This window comes from Strongylocentrotus purpuratus, unplaced genomic scaffold (assembly GCF_000002235.5).
Source record: "Strongylocentrotus purpuratus isolate Spur 01 unplaced genomic scaffold, Spur_5.0 spur5_scaffold_21, whole genome shotgun sequence".
NCBI classification, from domain to species: Eukaryota; Metazoa; Echinodermata; class Echinoidea; order Camarodonta; family Strongylocentrotidae; genus Strongylocentrotus; species Strongylocentrotus purpuratus.
Window position 1 is genome coordinate 21,210,473 of NW_022145607.1, and position 20,065 is coordinate 21,230,537.

The window sequence follows — 20,065 nt, forward strand, 5'->3', positions numbered from 1 at the left end:
AAGAATAATAATTATAAATTATAAATAAAGATCATAATTATGATAATAATAATAAAAACATTAAAATGATGATGATAGAAATTATGATAAAGTACAAGAAGAATAAGAAGATAAATAAAAGGAAGAAGAAGAAGAAGAAGAATTTCTATCAAACAACAGGCCCTATAAACGAAGACTGATGTAGGCAAAAATGTCCACGAACAAGCAAATTCACGTATAGGCCTGCATATATACAAATTTGAGAGCTCTTATATCGCGTATAATAATAGTCATAGACTAGACGAATAGCACTTCATAATTATAACCTATATATTCCACTTGAATGTAAACAACGACAGGTGCGATAGATTATTAAACTATCATCCCAAGGTTTAATCTCGCTAATGAGATAAGTATGTTAACACTTGCTATCACTTCCTCCCAATCTGACGGTGATATAACCTATATAACCAACTACTGTATACGACAGTCTCTCATTATAGCTATCAGTCTACCTCTGTCTGTCTGTCTGTATATCTGTCTCTCTGCCTATCTATCTATTGATCTACGCAAAACACTTTCAAAATGATTTACGTTTCGATTTGAGCTTTGTTTGTATTCTGTATTTGCTTTTTTCATTACTATGATCTTTGTAAGGCGAATCGATGTGTTTTATTACAAGCCATTGACCCAATTCTATTATATATGATATCTTTGGATTTCATGAAATTAATAAATTGATTGAATACAAATATTTTCCGTGAATAAATAAAAAACAAATAAACAAAATTAATAGCCTGTCCATCACGAACGTTGCGAACGTTACAATGACATTTTAACCCCGAACATGGTTTGTTAGGGATATAAAATATTTGTATTGACATTGTCCCTGAGTTGATTTCTCGAAAGTCTTTGCGAAGTTGTTCTATTCGTCAATCTATCTATCCAACTTTCTTCCAACTATCTATCAAACTATCTTTCTTTCTATCTCTGTCTGTCTGTCCAGATATTTATGTCTGTCTGTCAGTCTATCTACACCTGTATCTATCTATCTATCTATCTATCTATCTATCCATCTATATATCTATCTCTATATATATCTATCTATCTATATATATATCTATCTATCTATCTATCTATCTATCTATATATCTATCTATATATCTATCTATCTATCTATCTATCTATATATCTATCTATCTATCTATCTATATATCTATCTATCTATCTATCTATATATCTATCTATCTATCTATCTATTTATATATCTATCTATCTATCTATCTATCTATATATATATCTATCTATATATCTATCTATCTATCTATCTATCTATCTATCTATATATCTATTTATCTATCTATCTATTTATTTATCTATCAGTTCTATCTATCTATCTATATGTCTGTCTGTCTGTCTATTGGTGTTCCCATCGCATCTCTCTGGCAAGAAAACAATAGTACTAAAGAACAAAACCACAAACGAACAACCCCCCCCCCCCACCTCTCATAACACCACTCTTCTAATGCTTGGTTCTACACACTTTTGACAAAACCGAACATATACCGATGACATTATTCATAGCTTGGTGTTTAATGTATTTATTACGCGGTCATCATCAAACAGATTAGCACAATTATATCTTTGATTTATAAAAAAAAAAAAATCATTGACATGGTTGACGAGTTTAACGTCAACATTATTCCAAGTGGCACTTCAACTGATGGCCTGTCATGGATGTGCGGGTATAGGAAATACAATTTCCATTTTTTTTGTTAAGAGGCCGCTGCCAATTTTTTATATCGTCTCTATATGCGTAATATATACCAGCATAGTACATACTGTAATGTTTTTGAGTCAGCTAACCGATAATCATTTTTTTAAATATTAGACAATGTAATTACAGAAGCACATAATATTACATAATATTAATATTTAGTACGACCATAAATGGCATATTAGTGCAATGTCTGATTTGCTGGTCGCCCATTTAATATGATCAAAAACTCATTTTGAAAGAGAATATAATCACTTAGAACTTGGTTCAATTTCACAGGACTGAAATGAGCCAAGACGCAAAGGTTGATGGTTGAAATATTATTATTATCATCAATAGTAATAGTAGTAGTACTAATAGTAGTGGTAGTAGTAGTAGTAGTAGTAGTATTAATTGCAGCAGTAGTAGTAGTAGTAGTAGTAGTAGTAGTAGTAGTAGTAGTAGTAGTAGTAGTAGCAGCAGCAGCAGCAGTAGTAGTAGTAGTAGTAGTAGTAGTAGTAGAAGAAGAAGTAGTAGTAGTAGTAGTAGTAGTAGTAGTAGTAGTAGTAGTAGTAGTAGTAGAAATGTTATCATAATCTTGTTATCGTCAGCATGATTTTCATCTTCATTACTAAAAATAACTTTTCAATTTTTTGTTTCTTCTCCTTCTTCTATGAAAAATTAGTTGCGAAATGTCATGGATGAAACTAAACGAAGAAAAGAATCATACGAATTACATTAATATATTAATGGTGTTAAATTAATTCAGTATTCATGGGATTCTTACCCATCTATCAACAGTAGAATTAACTTTTGACAACACCATACGCTCCTCATTCCACGTAAAAGACATCATTATAATAATAGTCGCACGTACAGTGGCGTATCCATCAATGGATAAACGAAGGGGGGGGGGAGGGGGCTGGAATCATTATCATTTTATATGTAGGGGGAGCGGAATCTTTGTCAAATGGGGTAGCGCGGAAATTATGTATTCGGGTATAGACCCTGTGCACGGTTGATCGACCCATTGCAATCTGAAACCATTTTTTGCTATTGTTAAAAATTATTTTGGCGGAAGGAGCTTCAAACGACCGAGGGGAGGGGGGGAGCGTATTTTAACTTCATGTGAAACTGAACATGCCACTGTCCAGTAGATGGGCTCCCACTCACTTTCGCTTCTTGTATAGGTAATTAGCGCCTACGTGCATGATTTGTTTTGAAAATGGCTATCAAATGTCATTAGCCCATCAATTAAGTACTTTGGTTATGCGCCCACATGACTGTTAAAGGTAATACAAAGTTTTGGGAAATTTTGAAAATTGGGTGGATAGCGATTCTTTACAATTTTGATATATTTGGATGCCCATGTGGATGTATTACAAGTACTGCAAAATTTAGCCCCTAAAATACTTCTGCTTTCGAGAAAATTTGAATATAACAATTTACCGGTGCTCCCGGTAAATTTTGATAAATTTCAAATAGCGCCTACGGCCGAACAATGGTAGCTGCGACCCTGAAAATCTCAGAATATGTAGTTCTGATATAATTTCCATACTGGAAAAGCTAATCGGTCGATTTTAGTCAAGAAACATTGTTTTACAGCTTAATTAATATCTTGACCTTGAGAGGGAGCTATACCACATAAAGAGTGTATTATTTACAATTTCATAACTTTAGACTCGATTTCAACCCCGAAAACGATCAATTAATATTGTAGGATCGCATATGCTTCGAATATGTTCATTTGAACCAAATTGATGACCCCATACCAAAACTTTGTATTACCTTTAAGCCGTTCGATTCAGTCAGTTAGCTAAAAAGTGAAAAATAACCATCATAACATATGTATTGTTATCATGTTATATTTGATGCTTGTAGAGTATACCCGTTTATCTTGACTTCAATCAATCCTGATATGAATATAGCATTTTACGGGCATATCATTTACATTATTCCAAACTGAGGGGGGGGGGGGGGTTAGAAATTACTTCAAGTTGACCTTCTACCTAGAGTCACCAGACGGTGCGCTCTAAAGTAAAGGATAAGAAATATCTGTTTCCTCAAGATAGTCTTTCATATTTGCAACAAGACTGACTGATAATAGTGCTATAGTTTATAGGCTCATATAGACTCAAACTCAAAGTGCCCTTGTCACATTTCTCCCTTCTGCATACAAGGCTCTCTAGTAGTCTTTTATTTCATACTCATAATCACAAGTTATGTAGTTATACATGTAGGCCTAGATCTAAACTGAATGGGAGCAAGTAAAGCTATTACTTTTTGTTATTGTACAGCTTTGCCTGGTCATAAGTTATAGGAATTTAGAGTGTTGAAGCTCCGACGACAACAATACAAAATCCCTTTATTTGAATTAATGTGATCGATAAAACAGGTGTCAGAATTAGCAATTATTCCTTTTCTAAGAAATACGATCAATTGCAGACCATTTCTTTTAAAGCCAGGCAACCCTGTCTATTACTCCCCCCCCCCCAAGCATCCCTGATGGATTTAGGATGTGGAGGGAGGGAGGGAGGGGGGGGGGGGGGGGGCTTTTATGTGCTCCGTTAGGTACCTACCAAGTACAAATAGCTGCATTACTATCCTGGCTGTGTATTTTAAAACTGTTCTATTGATTCTCAAAATTTCAAACACCACTGTACAAAACTCAACTGACTTCACTCAAAATCGGTATTTTGGCTTTTAGTGACAATTATTGATGACAATTGAGTTTTTTAACTTACCGATGTTTAAAAGAATAATTTGAAAATTCAAATCGCGAGTCTACTGTCAAACTTGCCGATCAGCCACATCGTATTCATTGTGTGCATTTGTGTGTAATGTGTGTATTGACTATTCATGTGTGCAATTTCTGCCTCTTAGCACGTAGTACAACGCTAAACTTAAGGTCAATACGCATTAGCATTGACTCTCTATGCTTTGCTGGAGTGCCTTTATACCAAGTGGTAACCTTTCACCTTCTTCTTCTTTCTTTCTTTCTTTCTAATAATTTTATTTTTTCTTTCATTTTTGCCTGACAAGGATTTGTCGGACCCCCCTTAAACACACTTTTTTTAAATACAAAATTCGGGGCCGCCCCTGAAAAAGATTCTGCTCAACGCATATTATCTACCGACATAGCACCGCATCAACAAGTCTGAGTAGGCAGACTATGCTCGCATTAGACTGGTATCCGCGATTGATGAAGTAGTAACATATGTTGATATGGGCAAGTTCTGAATCAAGGTTAGCCCAGCAGGGGTTTGTGTGTTCCTGTTTACGGTGCTTTAGGGGGTCACCTTCTCACCACGTTAACCTGTAAACAGTCCCGGTCGCGGGTCCCACTGTGTAAAAACAGCTTGCTTTAGCAGCAACAGCGCCATAGTCTCAAGACACAGACGAAAGAATTTCTATGATCTGTTTCATTTTTAGAATAAAAACTTATTATGTAGCTAGCTATATAGCTAGGAGAGAGAAGGAAGAAAGTGGGTGAAACGGGAGGGAGAGGGAGGGAGGGGGAAGGACGGAGCGAGAGAGAGAGAGGGAGAGAGAGAGAGGGAGAGAGAGGGAGGGGGAGGGAAGAGAGAGAGAGAGAGAGAGACAGAGAAATACTAACATGACAGACAGAAAGAGAGAGAGGCAAGCAAACAGAGACAGTGATAAACAGAAAGACAGACAGAGAGAGTGGGGGAGGGAAGGGGAGACAGAGGGAGGGAGACAGAGACAGAGAGACATGACAGACAGAAAGAGAGACATACAAGCAAACATAGACAGTAATAGACAGAAAGACAGACAGTGTGTGTGTGTGAGAGAGAGAGAGAGAGAGAGAGAGAGAGAGAGAGAGAGAGAGAGAGCCTGAACTCGGAGACTAGATAGTTAATGAATGTAATATTTTGAAGAAATAAATATCACGCACTGTTTCATAGCGAAACTATACCTCATATTGACAAATTTAGGTTCATATTTCATACCTTTCCATGTTTTATGTCATGGTTTTGGGGAAAACAGATTAAGAATAGCCGTAGAAAATTCACATTCTATATCCTGTTACACTGAAAGAAATTTGGGCACAAAAATCACCTAACCCTTTTAACCACCCAGAGGAAATGCGATCTACCTTTTTCTTAATTATCCGCAGTAATTTTCTGATAATTTCGTCATATTTCTTGAATAAAAATCCCGGTTATTTTTGTTATCCGGCAGGTGGGATTTTAAAAATTCTAAATGTAGAAGTTCCAGATATCATGCGGTTTAATTATTGACTACAAGACCATTGCACCAAAAAACAATCACTTTGTGGTTATCTTTTTATGCTTTTTTTGTTATGATATATTTTTTTCACCAAAAATTTATAAATGAATTTCCTCGACACAAATATTCTGAACAACAGTTTGCTGTGTATCTAGACAATTAGACAGTAATCATCATCATGTGTTTAAGACGTCATAATCAAATCATTCCGCAGGAAATATTAAACCACATTTATGAAGGGTGGTTTCAAAATGATGATTTAAAGCCTATCTGCACTAGTTTGGCCAGGAGGGATTAGACCTCCCTACATGGTCACTGACAGGTGGTTATCTCATCAAATCAGCTCTCAATTAACATAAGAAAAAGGGGATTACGGGGGACCAACGGGTACCGCTTAGGCATTGTTTGCTATTATAGAGGGCGCAGCAACAAGTAGTGCAGTCCCGCTTTAAAAGAAATTGATATACTTATCTTTCAAACGGGATTAATACATTTGTCATTAATCTTTATTAGTAGATGAGGGGTAGGCGTGAGTCAATAGAGATATTAAATTTATTGGATGTTGTTATCATCAAAATAAAAAAATATGATATTAAAAGCAAATGCCATGATATACATGTACAGTATAGCCGAGATGGGCACAGCTGAATCAATAAATAATAGACGTGCTTATTACACCTAACAACAAGTGGAACTTTACAAGTCGATTAGATTCCAGCATTCCGGAACGATTTAGATTCCAAGCAACTTGAATAGTTGAATATACCCCCCCCAAAAAAAAAGAAGAACAAGAACACAGACAGGACACCACAGACCCTGAAATCTGTTCCCGGAAATAGGCTGACCCCTCCCCCCCCCCCCCCCCCCCCCCACCCCCGACAAGTAGCCCCAGACAACTACCCCTGTCAGGAAAGAAAAACATTCCCAAACTGTCCAAAAATGGTTAATCACATCGCCTCCCCCACACTTCTTGATAAAATGCTATCCCTATCCTATTAAAATTGTTACCATTAAAAAAACGAACTCATTATGTATTAGGGTCATTCGTAAGCCTAAATAGTTGTCATAATAACAAATAAACCCATAATATAGTGATTAGAGCATTTGTAACCCTGATATATAATTTCCATTACAAAAAAACAACCTTTGTACACCTGTCAAAATCATGATTATGTAATCATGGACCTACTCCATGATGTAATCATCGGGATCCTTCAAATGACATGGAAACAGTCAGGTAACTTCCACTCCATTTCATTTCAGACATTTTAGTAGCTATATGGAAAAACAACAACAACAGAAGAACATTATGATGCATTGAACTCGATTAAATTTCAGACTTTTCAATTTTTCACCCGCGAAATTAATGGAGGTAAAACAGCTTTAAAAATCAACTCTAAAGGAATTGAAGGCAGCACTTTATCCTCAAGATTACTGAACCAACTAAGAAGATTGAATATTTTCTTGGGGGAAAAAGAATCGGTGGTACACATTGACGTAGCAAGGGGTATCAAGGGGGCAATGCCATCCCCGTTCATAAACTTCATTCGCTAAAAAAAAAAAAAAAAAGAAGGGGGGGGGGGGGGGGCGATATTTGTGTGTGGACCTATATGTGACTGTGACGTTGTATCCCATTGAAAACCATGATGTCAAGGTTTTACCCAGTGTCGACATACTAGAATGTGCGGGGCTATTTCTTTTGTTGGAAAATTTCGGATAACCTGCCAGTCACTAATTTGGTCCCCCTTCTTCTTTTCCTTCTTCTATTGTACGGACATTCATTCCATCGATGGTGTCTGTTCGTACTGCTGCTCAACAGCGGGTTTTAAAAAGGGCTACATGTGTTATACTAAGCTGTGTGCACGTAAAAATGCCAGGTCAAACTATGGTCAAACAAAGCCCCCTCCCTTATAGCGCCGTCCTTGGTAACATACAGATCATGTTCAACCATTCAAGATCGCATCACTGGTATATTTCAGGGGCGCAAAAAACACAGCGCCCCTCCCTCACCGGCATTATCTATAAGCATGATAAGTATACACCGAAAGCAAAAATGTGCCCCTTATTGTGGTTTAAAACACCCTTTTCTTTAGCACTAAAAAGGGCATCTGAAAATGTAATGAATCCTTTCTTCTTTTGACAACTTTCGGAATTGCCCCCCCCCTTCAAAAACTTCCTGGATCAGCCTCTGGATAGGATGGTGGAAGGGTCTTAAGGTCTACCACATAGGTCAGACTGGTAACATGATCTCAAGCGATGTATCATCTATACTAACATCGGGTTTCATCCAAGACAGACTACTACAGAGAGGTCAGACTGGTAATATAATCAATCTCAGTGGTGTAGCTTTGGGGAACACGGGGGACGTGCCCCCTAATCTGCTGAAAATGAAATGAAATCATGAAAGAGAAAATGAGAGAAAAGGTTTACGGGGAAAGGGAGCAAAAATGTCTACGCCCACTCCCACGCTATGCCATTGATTCGTATTTCACCCACCGATTAAGTCCGTGCCCCCGCAGATGTGAACCGCCCCTCATTATGATACCGGTGCCCCCATCAATGTCTGGAACCCTGCTATACTAGTAATGGATACCATTATACTACCAATCTATTCCGTCCTCGGGTGGACTTTTGATACTCTGAAGGTAGAAAGTTTAAACAGATCAATGCTGAATACCAAATTAATATTCTTAGTTTGAATTTAATGCTTGCCCTTCTAAGGAGTTTATTTTGAAATCTTAACAATGCGATTCCTTTCCTAGAGTATTAAATGTTGTCATGTCAGTGGTATGCAGCTACCGGAGTGTACAGGCCGAGGGTACGTGTTCCCTCTCTCAGGGGCGGATGCCATGGATCCAGCCGGCGGCGAGGGAGGAGGCCCAATTCGTGAGAAAATATTTAGCGGCGACTCAGCCAGCAGGCCGAATAAGCAGGGAGGGGGGGGGGGGGTGGATTTTTAAATTTAGCTCAACGGGGGTCGGAGGTGGATTTTTTTTCTAACTAGGGAGGGGCCTGGATCCGCCCCTGCCCTGTCCCCCTTCATCCTAATGGAGAAGGGGGGGGTCGCTCTACAGATTAAAATCATGATTGTAAAGACTTAAAACTCAAGGGCAACTTATGTTCGGCTTACGTAATAAGTCATTGTAGTGATCACACATGTCAAAACATGATGTACGAGGCTATATTGATTGCGGGTTTTTTTTAATTGTTGAAAGGGAAAGACAGAGAAAGAAAGAGAGAGGGAGAGAGAGAGAGAGAGAGAGAGAGAGAGAGAGGGACAGAGAGAGAGAAAGAGAGGGAAAGAGAGGAGGGAAAAAAAAAGGGGGGGGGGTAATAACAAAGTCTATGAAATACACGATCGCATAGACTTTCTAAAAATCAACATGACTTGTCATCAGGCAATTTCAACAGCCGTGCTATCGCCTGTACTGAAATGTGTGAACAGAACCCGAGGACGATTTATATTGGAATCACATGGATACACCTCGGTGCTTTTACTTTGTTAGTTTAAAATTCAGTGAATAGCAGTGCGTGAAACATATTCTATGAGATCTGGTTCAGCAAAACAAAAACAAAAATAAGGGGAAAATGAGCTCCATACGACCAATGATGAAATAAATAACTGAAACACAAGTGTTAAGCTTGCCTTTTCAAGGTCAGGTTACAGAAACAACAGTACGCTAAGAAAATATACACATGTCAAGTAAAATGTTGTCAAATTCACTCATAAATTTGAATTAAAAAAAAAATATTTTGAATATTTGAAAGCCATTCATACTCTAGACAGATTTTATAAAACAATTTTTCTATGAACAAACTCATTTAGGCCTTCAAAAAACATACGTCACTTTCCATATGGCAAATTCGCAGATGAAGAATTTTCAATTAATCTCTGTTAATAAAAAAGTCAGGGGGTGTAAAATTTCATTCTATTTTGGACCGAGCCTTGCTTTTATTATTCTTCCTTCTTGCACAAAATGTATATAGTTAAGTTTTCTGCATCGAAAGACATGTCGGTTGCCCCAGAATATCTACCCAAACTGATGGATTCTTGCAATGTAAAGAAAGGACAGGATTTTTAGAATCTATACACACGTCTTCCATTTAATTTCTCCCATTATTTCTCACTCTGGGGCGTTTTAACTAGTAATTCTTGACAAAGTTCAAAGGTCGCATACTCTCTGTTTGCCTAAGTAGTAAGTTGAGCAGTACCAGTTTGATAAATTTTGTAAGCTTCTTCACTTGAGGTAGCACATTTTTATCAAATAATGATGCCTTCTGAAAAATATAATATTTTACATGCAGTAAATATCAAGCAATAACAATATAAAATGATAAATTCACAAACAAAGGAAACCGGAAAAGGCAATAATTTGTATTCATCATAATTTATTCCTAAATTACTAAAAAATACAAGGTAAACAATATATCCATTGTTCTGGCTTAGAGCAAGGAAATAACTTTATTCTAAATGAAGAAAGCACTTTCCAATTGCTTTTGGTGTTTTCCTTTTATTTCCTGATTCTTTGACTGACTTAAGGTATAAATAGTCAGTTTTGACAGAATTGCCTTAAAACATAATCTAACAACAACAACAACAACAACTGATAGACTTAACCTCTTTAATACCACTTGAAAAGTCCTCATAAAAGTTCAGCGATTCAAGTTTAATTGTTGATATCTCACGTTACTATAATGTTTATCATATTTGTTGTTGGTGTCATTGAAAAGCCTGTTTATTTCCTTTTATAATAATACCCCATTTGTAATGATTATGTAATCAAGGACTGTGTAATACACCTAAATATGGGTTCAAGTAAAAAGAGAAATGTTGCAAAATGCATTGTTAATCCTTCACGACACAATTCCTGAATAACTTACTATTGACAAGAACAAAATCAAACAAAAAAACACCATGATGTGAATGAAGATATTTTCTTTATTATTAACCATTCCAAAAAAAAAAACATGCCTTAAAGTTCAACATGTCTTCAAAGAAAGTGCACTGTATAATATCATTTAAACATGTACAAGTATGCCTTGCTTATCAGCAAAAAAATCTCAAATATAAATTCTAGGAAATGCTTGATTTTGTCATATGCACAATCTTTACACACCATGATATCCCAAAGTAAATCAACTCTCATATTTGCAGCATGTTAACATCCTCAATTCCCAATTTCCTACGTCATAACACACTTGTACAAACCGAACCTTGAATCCAAACGTAAATACATACCATTAAACTGAACCAGTGTGATGTCCCTGTATGTAAATTGACATAAATCAGTATGCGGGTCTAGTGTAAACATATAACCCTTTCAATTTCTGTCATCCATAGGCAAATATGCTTCGATTGCAGATGCATCATTCCGATAAGTTGACAATAGTCCTCATTTTTTTGTTCGTGTTTGTCTTTCAGCCCATTTTTCAGCCCATCTTTCAACTCCATTCCACTTAAATGCTTGACTGCTTCTTCACATTCATTTCTACTGAATACAACCAGCAATAATAATGATCGTATTTTGTGTACATATCAAAAAATATATTTGGATATATCAAACTTAAACTCTGTAGTTTTTCACTTCCACATATAAATATACAGTCTCATATTGTTAAAAAGTAGTTTTCTTAGTGTGAGAGTACCACCCAAAAAAAAGCATTTTAAAAGACCTTGATACCAAAGGGTTCGGATCTTGGATCTTGGATTATTTTCTCCTAAATACCCTGAAGAAGAATTTTGACTGGAGGTGGATGTACCTGGGCTAGCTAATTAAAATCCAGGGTCCATATTCATAAATCCTTCATGAGCTAGTTGTCAATTAATTACCAAGGCTATAGTACATAGCTAGTTGACAACTACCGGTAGGCTTAGAAAGGTTTTATGAATATGAGCCCAGAACCCTGTTTAAAAATAACAGTTTTCTATAACAACTATCATGGATCTATGACCAAACTGCTCATAGCCAATCATATGTGAGGATATCAGTTGTTTATCACTGTAATTTGTGTGCCTTGTATAACTCATTTGTAACAATATTCATGAAACAGGCCCCAGACTAGTCCAGAATCTGGCCTATTTAATTTGATCTCCACCACAGTGACCACACCAACGCAATATGCGACCTTTCTCCTACTTACTTGCTACCAGCCGGCGATGGCTTGATTCATTGTTAAATTAGCCCAAACTTGCAGGACTTGTACAGGTACACACAGCTCCCCCCCCCCCACACCCCCACACACAAATACAAATGTAAGAATCTGCCAAGATGCCCAACATATCATAATGTCAATACGGTATTGGTGCATATAGACCCTCACTATTTGTTTTGGACCCCTGCCATAAGTCTTGCCACTATCAACATCGTGGTTCACCAAACGTTATCAATTTGAAAAGCACTTACATACATGCATGTGGTGTAAATGACAACATAATTGATATTGTATATATTACATATTCACATATCAAACTAGATGTTCTCCACATAATGGTGTGACAGATTGCCTTTTATTATTCTACATGATAATGACAACCCTGTATCTAGGTTAAAGAGCTTGTTATAGGAGCATCTGTCTTTAAAATGAGCTATCGTCACTAACGACCTATCATCACTAACGACCCTTTGAATAAAGTTACTGGACCATCACAGGCTTCATCAATCTCAATCATGTTCTTAAATGAATTAGGAAAAGTGATAGACTCTTTAACATTACCCTGCTCTAAAGAACTTTCGGTCCAGATCATTGAAGATGAGAAGAATAAATAAATCTCACTCATGTTTCTACATAAATCAGGGAAATGATAGTCCCTTGACTATTCCCCTCTACTACTTCTACTACCCTTCTACTACCTGGTATAAAATTTGTGGGGGGGGGGGGGGGGGTGTTGGCAAACAAACACAAATTTGAGCCCACTTTTTTCTAGTATATATCGCATGACAGGTTGGGTTTTATATTGTGTCTTGGATCAACCAATATGCATTTACAAGTTGGTTTCTGTAAAAAAAAAAATATATGGTATCTTAAAGATTACAAGAAAACATAACAGCACACCAATACTAGACTGAAAAATCTGTCTGCTGGGAGGAGTTTAAAAAAAAAGTTTTGTCTTTTGAAACTCCTCCATGGAATTCAGGGAAGCCAGATGTAGTCCCAGACGAAATAGACCGATTTTTCGGTCTACACCTATACATGATCCATTCAAGGTTTGTGCACCATCAGATCCTTGAAACTTCCCTGGGAGTATGTTCACAAATGTCTTCACCCGCATGGAGAATACAAAGACAATATATCTTATTTACAGTCAGCAGAAATAGAATGGATGTGATCCATTCACAGGACAAACAGCGACGGCAGGAACCGACATCTCCGATCTGCATAAAAGAAAAAGAAAAAGAAAATACAGCTGATAATTGGAGAAAAGTCATCTTCCTTTAAAAAGACTGACGGACCAGAAGACCGAGAGCCCACAGCTCATGAGTTCAGGCCGAAAGACAGAAAACATATATCTCTTACACTGTATTTACAGTCAGAGAAAATAGAATGAATAAATCCATTCAATGGATGAACAGTGATAGCGGGAGCAGGCATCATTGATCTGAACTTTAAAAAAAAAATTAAAAAAAGAAAGATAGAAGAAAGAAAGAGAGAAAAGAAACAAAGAAACATATACAGAAAGAAAGATAGAGAGAGACAAAGAAGAAACAAAGAAAGAAAGAAAGAGAAATATACACCCACGAGCTAAACATTTGAGAAAATGTCAACTCATTTCAAATAGTAATTATATAATAAACATTTGTAATGCACCATACCTGTCCAAAATTACTCTCCTGGCACAGATGTGACAAAATAGTATAATTGTGGGCATATATCTGTACAAGTGAATGCAGTTTGCATTAAAAAAAACGTCAGTAATCTAGTAAGTATGAAAGACCTTCTGTATAAGTTTAGGACAGCTACAACTACATATACAACTAGATGTATATTTAGTCAAACTGGCCCCTTTAACCATCTGGGCTTCTATTACAGAGAGCAATTTATCAAAGAGATTCACAATTCAAGTTTAGAATAATATAAATCTCACTTCTTCTGGCTTGTGGATACAAAAATCTCATTGAATCTCTTTCTTGAAAATACTTTTCATAGTCAGAGGTCAACCAAAGAGGAGCATATACATGTAGGAGCCTATTTTGTAAACTGAATCTTTCTGAATGTTTTTAATATGGGTTTGTACAAGGTCCTTTAACCCTAATAAGGCCGGGGGGGGGGGGGGGGGGGCCATTATGGCCCCCCCCCCTCCACAATTTTTCAGATTGCTCGGGAACGCATATGGATGGCGCCCCGCCGCTCGCTGACTTTTTTCTATCGAGTCTTGCGCAACTTTTAAAATCATTTTTTTGAAAATCGGACCTACGGTTAAAAGGTCACGTGACCTTTTGCCCTTGCACGTCAACCCGAAAATCGCTCATTTTCGTGATTTGTGTACAAAACATATGGAAAAGTAATTTTTCCTAAAAACAGATCAAACATGGGTTATTGGGTCTTGTTTAAAGTTTAGGTGGTTGTTTTGGGAGTCAAAATAGTTGAATTGTAGTAAGAATTGAAATAAAACAACAAAAACAATGAAATACATAAGAAATTATCAAAACAAGGTATAATAAACATAAGGAGTAAGCTGGCTCTTCCAATTTTTTTTGTCGTAATATTATTCAGAATGGTCTAATGAATATATGTAGTGAAAAAGAATGCTTAAATATGAATAATAAATGATTTATGGGTAAAAATGTGATTTTTATGACTTTATTTGCATAAATTACCATAAATATGCAAATGAGTGAATTTTTCAAAAAATTGAAATTATCATATTATTCTATACACTTCACTTGACATGCGTGCAAATTTTCGCGGCGATCGGCCGAGATTTGCGGCCGAGATCTTAAGGGGGGGCCATAATGCCCCCCCCCCCCCCCCGGCCGTACTAAGACCTCAAATAGTCCGGCCTTTTTAGGGTTAAGTGTTAACAGGGTAACTGCAGGAAATCACCCAGTTTGATAACATTCTCAGAATATTGTGAAATAGAAAGTGTAAAGGGAAATCCCCTGGTAATTTGAAAGAAATCAATCATACGATCTTCTTCCTGTGCTACCTGAAGAAGAGAAGGGAGGGGCTGACAGCCAACTCTCTGGAGTTGTTTTCTCTGGAGTTCTCTGGAGTTGTTTTCAATGCAAATCTTTTCTCATGCCTGGCCTGCTGTATTAGGCCATGGTAATATGGATATGCTTCTGCGCCAGGTGTTCCATGGTCTATTTAGAAGATTACCATATCCATTAACAGAATTTCAACCCTGGACCCCAAACTATAACCTAGTAACCCCTAACCCTAACCTTATTATACCTACGGTATACCTAACCAGGGAGGTAACATAACTCCTTGACCTAACCCTGAATCTAAACCAAAACCCTATAGCAACCCTAACCCTTACCCTATACCTGTGATGAAATAAAGCCTGGAGCAATTGTCACCAGAGCAACTTTGGCTCAGTTTGATGGTTGGTTTTACCCGTCTGCTAGGAAAGCATGTGTATGCTTGTATTAGTATGCAACCAGGGGACAGACGGCTTTAAGTCCTCTCTGAGGAACTTGGAAATGAAGGCATTAATCCTCATTACCAGGTCCCTCGGAGAGGACCTAAAACCGTCGGCAGTCTGGTTGCTTACTTTAATAGAAGCGTTTATGCTTTGTTAGCAGTCAGGTAAAATAACCACCAATAACCAAGATTAATGCCTTACCAAAGGGCACTAGCGCATTGACTTGGTTTAGAATCTGGGACCACCTGGTTAGGAGACCACTGCTCTACCACTGAGCCATCGTGCCTCCTTTATATTTGTTCACCATGCAGGCATAACATATAAGTATGATAATACCCCTAATGACGCAAATCCACTCACTCACATCAAACGTTTGTTATAAAGTCTACAGGCATGCTGTTAAATAATACTGCGATAACAATGGAAAAACAGAGCTGAACTTTGTTCTGTAAATAGAACACTTGTTATTTCAATAAAAGAAACTATCATAATATTTGTTCTAACAGTATGATTTGATAAGTCAATACATATGCATATTGGTACATGACTTGGCAACTCCCAAAAGCCTTGCCTTGATTGTATTATTGCCATTTATCACGCAATGCAATTTCATGTCCACCCACCGTATATAAATCCATATTCTTGATCTTAACAATTGTGCAAGTTAAGAAAGGAGAGACTTTAAGGCCAAATAAAAAAAATTAAAAAAAATGTTTTAATAGCGTCCTGCTTTTTGAAAAATAGGAAGAGGAGGCCCCTTTTTTTTCTTTCTCAAAATGGCCGCTCGGTACATTTTCCCTGACAGTCGGGCTATTGTTCAAGATGGTCGCCAGCATTTTTTCTTTAAAAAAAAGAAGAAAACAAAAAATTTAATCAAAAAAAAAGAAGAAAAAAAGGAGGTGGCCCCCCAAAAGGAAGCGGGCGGGATGTTTAGCATGTATATATTTTTTTAATGGCATAAGAATATTGTTTTGAGTATTTGATAGTGATTGAACTGGAAGCCCGACTGCTGAGAACACAGCATTTTCCCAGAATCTTGGGTAAAGGTAAAGGTAGTTACGACCATAAAGCAGGATAAATAAATGTGAAATATAAAACTACTAAGTATTTCAAGGGAATAAAAGTTTCTTTCCCTTTTAAAAAGAATGTTATCTCTAGCTACGTCACTGTTGAATATCCAGTAGTATTATTTACATTTTTCATTCAAGTTACTTTGGAGACTCTTGTACAACAAAATAGCATCCTGATCTTGTGGTTAATTGCTTGTTTTCTTTAATAACAATACAGCTTTTTTCTTTTTACATCTAGTACAATTTCCATGTGTTATTTTACTTGACTTTATTTGCCTTAAACATATCTAGAAATATACTCCACTCTCTAGGGTTCATTAAAAAGTGCTTGCACTATTTCAAACTTTATAGGAGGAAATTGAAGTATCTGCATACGGTAGCTTAAAATATAAGAAAAAATAGTACAAGTATAGTAAAAGGATAGAAATATACAAATTTGCAATCTAATTTTATTTTTATAAATTTACTCAACCCCCCCCCCCCCCCCCGCAAAAAAAAGAGAAACGTCAAATTGAAATGAAATAGTGACAAAGAAATAGCCACAATCAAACAATGCATGGAACCGTATTCTACTTCTACAAGTAAAATGCACATATATGCAAGCTGTTCAAATTATTACACAATATAGATATTTTGTAAGGTGTATTCACAATCATGATAATTATGAAATATTCGTAGAAAAGGCACATGATTCTAAATGTCAATGGATTAAAATAAATACAAGAACCTGAAACTTAAAAGGGATTGCGTATCTTAACTATCTTTGCCTCAGACTCTTAAAAAAAATCCTAGATTTAGCTCATGCTGCAATTATAATTATAAACCTTTAGGTCAGTCAGGAGTCCCAAGAATTTTACAAGCCGTTCACCCGTCTGATTATCAAGATATTTATGATTGGAATTAGAAAATTTAAAAACCTTTTCCCCAACGTTTTGTTAACAATATACTATATTGGGAAAAATGAGTATGGTAAAACCGGTCACTCAAAGATTTTTTACATTTTTGAAGCATTTCATGATCATTTTGAAGTGCTTTTTAGGGCTTCAATATTACACCATATCACAGGCACTGATAACCAAAGGGCCATGCATCTCAGATTTGTAAAACTGGAAACATTGTTAAGCAATGCTTATCAAGCTGGGCAGCATTCCATAAAACCGTCAAAAGTACAAGTTCGCAGACAAATTTAACACATGTTTCAATGGGATGTCAGTGAACTTGTACATGTACTAATATGTATGACAGTTTCATGAAATGGTGCCCTGGTCTAAATCTAATTATGAAGAGGTTGGTATACATGGGCCACAGTCACCCTCCAATTAACTTCTGAATATATATATATATATATATATATATATATATATATATATATATATATAAATCTTCATGTGTGCTTGAAAATTGAAATGAATTTTTTTTAAGAGAAGGTCAGTAGTGGTATTTTGACCTGCTTACATTGAAAACTATGAGTTGAGCATCACAAGCAGGTGATATAGTATACAAATAATGAATGGTTATGAGTTCAATAGTGCAAATATTTTCATGAGTTGAAAGATTAACATTCTATTCAACGAGGCGTTAGCCGAGTTGAATAGAAATAATGTTAATCTTTCAACGAATGAAAATATTTGCACCATTGAACGAATGAAAAACATTCATTATTTGTTTTATACAACATCGAAGAAGATCTAATAGAACGTTAATCAACAAATTATGCTTTACTCTTTATATTAAAGATAAATTCAAGTTGGATTCAAGCCTTCTCGATTACATTCAGATTGCCTTCGCGTCGGATACACGCAGGGATACGCGCGTGCACGGCAGAGAGGTACGCAGTCTGCATATAACCAAAAATGCACGACCGTGCAATATACCATCTATTGAATATCATGTGACCAACAATCCTCCAATCAAATGACAGGGATCCACGTAGGTGTTGTATAAATTGACTTAATTAGGGGCTGGATAAAGAGATATATGTGTTATGGTTCTGTGAGCAACTGGTTATATCTAAAAACCATCTTTGGTCAGATGGAACCAAAAGATGACCATGTTCATACAATCCCTTTTTCTCCTCCTGCTCCCCTCCCCCTCCTTTCGTTCCTCCTCCACCACCTCCTCCTCCTCCTTTTCCTTCTTGTTCTCCTTCCTCTTTCCCTTCTCCTTCTCCTTCCTCTTCCCCTCTCCTCCTCCTCCTCCTCCTCTTTCTCTTCCTTTATTCCTTCTTCTTCTTCTTCCTCCTCCCCCTCTCCTCCTTTTCCTCCTCCTCCTCCTCCTCTTGTCTTTTCTCCCCTTCTTCTACAATTGATAGCATAAACTTGAAGAAAACATTTTATAACCCAGGATGGGCAAGAATGGGTTAGTTTTGTAGTAGGACTGAGCTTTTACTAGAGTCACCAGCAACCACCTGTGCAGAGGTATGCATGCCCTAGTGAGAGTGCTCGCCAGTGTGAAAATAGCTTTCCGTTTGCATCTTCTGTTTTAAGATTTGGTGATGTATATGTGTGATTTACTCACATTGATATTCAAGTTTGTTTTTCTTTACCAGAGCTCTTTTAGAGACACCACAGCTGATTCACTCACCGCTCCCTTGTATTTCTTTATTTCTTGACTGCTCTCAAGATTAATTCTTAGACTACTACATCAAAGATGCCAGTAAGAATTGATCAGAGGGCCTGAAAATCACCTAGAATGAGCTATTTTGTGCACAAAAAAGCCTAAACTATGGTCTGAAAATACCTTGCCAGGGCCTGAATTCAGGCTATTGCCTGGAAACTTGCATCCCTGACATGTATATCTCATCATATGCAGGTTGTAGACTACATTGCCTAACTTTTTCAACATCCACTTGACTTAAGTAGACAGTGACTAAAGACACCAAGTGGCAACTTATCAAAATTGAGCACAATTTTAACATAATTTTTCAACATTCATCAATCTAAGCTGACGTCAAACCGCAAGAGGAACGGAACCAGGCAGTGTGTGGATGCAGCGAGCAATTTGATTCCTATCTGGCTGTCGTCACAGTTACGATGAGAGCTAGTGGAGTGCGGTGGTATGAAGCCATCACTTCATCCAGAGCGGCCCGCATCATAACACCATCTGGTCCTGGCCTGTTTGACAGCTTGTTCAGATCACATACAAAAAACGTATTAAGAAACATTGTATTAAGAAACGTCATATAAAGAAACGTATAAAGAATAATCATATAATGAAAGGAGCATATAGACTAGAAAACAATGTCGTATAAAGAAACTGATATTGACGAAGTCAGTTGACACGACAGCTGGCCAATCATTAGTGCGTGCTCACGATAAGCCCCGCCCACTTGTACGATTTTCATATGTTACGACGTTGAGACTAGAGCGGTTCCTCGATTCTTTATCAATTTTTCATTTGAAATGACGCTCGAACAGACATTTT

At 36.9% G+C, this 20,065-nt stretch overlaps 1 protein-coding gene across 1 annotated transcript in view; it reads right to left on the reverse strand.

Annotated features, from left to right (window-relative positions):
* Window positions 1–10,358: 10,358 nt before the first annotated feature.
* LOC115928268 (2-oxoisovalerate dehydrogenase subunit beta, mitochondrial-like) overlaps window positions 10,359–20,065 on the reverse strand; it is a 50,970-nt gene continuing 41,263 nt past the window's right edge. Inside the window, 1 exon segment of the mRNA XM_030995333.1 lies at window positions 10,359–13,359. The gene's annotated coding sequence lies outside the window, so the exon portion shown is untranslated.